Genomic DNA, 2,388 nt, shown 5'->3' with positions numbered 1-2,388 from the left:
AAAACAGCTCTATTCTTTGAAACTGTATTGAAATATTTTTCTATTTATAGCTAGCATTACTACATTCACATTTATATTTATAGTTTATATTTAAGTATTATATTACTCATTATGTATAATATGTATCCTATTCAAATACTAGAGATAAATTATTTTTTAAATTACGTACCATATCTACTGCTACAACTTTTTCTTATATTTTTAATTTTTATATTAACCTTTAGCTATTTATGATCTATTTCTATTCTTAGATTTCTACCTTTATATTATTTGTATTTATAATTTTTATACTAAAACACCTGCTTTTGCCACATAAAAAAAAAAAACCTCCCCTTTATTTTAAACTACTTAGAAAAACCTAGAGTACATCAATATGGTGTAACATATAACAAACGATAGATATGATAGATGTAAAATTGATATAAATATTGTAGTGTATTATAGGAAATAAACATAAATCAATACGATCCATAATACAAGTAATACTGTATATATATTCTATTTATGTCATTTCATATTTTAAACAATTTAACAATTCTTCATATATCTGCATATACTTGAAAAACATTTCTGCATTTAGACTTTGGTTGCGATTTTTTTCTGGGTGGTTTCTGAGTCTTTTCTTGCCCTTCTTGGAATTTTTTTCTGGGTTATTTCTTGTCCATCTTGGGGTTTTTTTCCGAGTTTTTTCTTGCCAATCTGGGATTATTTTCTGGGGTTTTTTTCTCATTTCTTTCTTGCCCATCCTGGGCTTTTTCTGGGTTTTTTTCTTGTCCATCATGGGGTTTTTTTCTGGTTTTTTCCTGCTCATCTTCGTCTGTTTCTCTGGGTTTTAAGCCAACATAGGTACATACCATGTCAGTTCATGCAATACAACCCGGCTGGGGATTTTTTATTCTAAATTTAACAAGGAGTCGCAAAACCTGGAAAGCAACAGTCACACACACAAGGTTAAATCCAGTCAGCATGCACTCACACACGCAGAGACGAGCGGACACAGACAGACACAGCCACGTGCTCTCACACACGCTCACACAATCTTGCCACTTACACGCTCACTGCGGCCCTTACTCGAGATGCTGAAGAACGTGCTGTGACACATCTTCTGGCTGCCGCTCCTTGAGGTAAAAAGGCAGATCCTGGGGAAATCAGCAGCCTCGGGGACCTGCGAGACAACAGGAAGTGTCAACGAGTGCCTATCTGACAGCTAGGACTTGTCCCCACTCTGGACTGATAAATTTTCTACCCAAAATCCAATAAAAGACAGATGTATAGGTACATACAACATAAGCCACCATAGGCAGATACAATACAAGCCAGGACTTGCAAAAATTCTCTGGAACATGAATTCTTGAGCCCTATTCCCTTTCAGAAGAAGGAACCTACACAACTACTGCAGTCACCTGAGGAGGTGCATCTGAAAAAAAAGTTCGGGCAACAGTCAAACTGTTGCATGATAACTGAAGAGCTCCAGATATCCTGTGTCCATCGACAAATCCCATCTAGAGTCCAACTACACCCCACATTACACATGCCAAATCCCCGGGCCCTCTCCTATTGCACCAGGCTATGCGGCAGGGCAGAGCAGCCCCGTCCCAAATGTGTGCTGACACCCGTGACACAGGACAGGACGTGACAAACAATGCGCACAAGACACAGACACAAATCTCTTGGCAAGGAAAATGGCTGCAAGGACTGAGAAAATGCAAAAGGAGATGACTGAGCTGAGACCGATGGTGAGCTGATGAGGCTCAGAGAACACTGAAGGAAGAAAATGATAACTGAATGATTAATTCCAAGAACAGCAAAGATGGATGCCTAGGAATCCTACTGTCAGAATGCTGTACCTAACCTCACATTCTTACAAGTCCTAATTTCCCACAATGGATCCAGGTGGGGCATAGCTGTCCCTACAGCTCAGAACAAGACCTGACAAGGCACCTGACTGGATGATTCCAAAGAGAGCACTTTTGACTGGGGATCTCAGACAGGTATCAGAATCGCATCTATGGCCTGGGTGCCAGGCCAGAGAATGCAGAGATCACGGATGCTACCAATGATGCCAAGGTTTCTGACAGGCCCCCCTAAGGTAAAACACATGGGATACACAAACAACACATAATGCACAACAGACAAGTGACACCAGACACACCGGGACTGCTCTGCCCTGCGCACCTCAGCACTGGGATCAAAAGTGAGACTTGGCTTTCATGGGGCCTAGAGGGGCCACCTCATGAGCACCCCCCACCTCCAAAGCTGAATCAAAAACCCCTCCCAGTAATTCCTGAAACAGCACCATGCCTTCATCCCCTCTGTGGGTCACAGCCCTCTACTTATCTCTCAGACATCTGGGGATGTAGGTCTCTGGTGCAACGAAAGGCTACCTCG

The 2,388-nt window shown here is 41.4% G+C and overlaps 1 long non-coding RNA gene across 1 annotated transcript; it reads right to left on the bottom strand.

Moving 5' to 3' along the window:
- Nucleotides 1-384: 384 nt before the first annotated feature.
- Nucleotides 385-1,399, bottom strand: LOC132083455 (uncharacterized). The gene is made up of 3 exons (XR_009419953.1): nt 1,284-1,399; nt 1,072-1,165; nt 385-923 (listed from the first exon to the last, which is right to left on the bottom strand). It is a non-coding gene; the product is annotated as an uncharacterized LOC132083455 (long non-coding RNA).
- Nucleotides 1,400-2,388: the final 989 nt, after the last annotated feature.

This window comes from Ammospiza nelsoni, chromosome 1 (assembly GCF_027579445.1).
Source record: "Ammospiza nelsoni isolate bAmmNel1 chromosome 1, bAmmNel1.pri, whole genome shotgun sequence".
In the NCBI taxonomy this organism is placed as follows: domain Eukaryota; kingdom Metazoa; phylum Chordata; class Aves; order Passeriformes; family Passerellidae; genus Ammospiza; species Ammospiza nelsoni.
The sequence above is the reverse complement of the archived record's forward strand: the minus strand, read 5'-3'. Positions and strand labels throughout refer to the sequence as shown.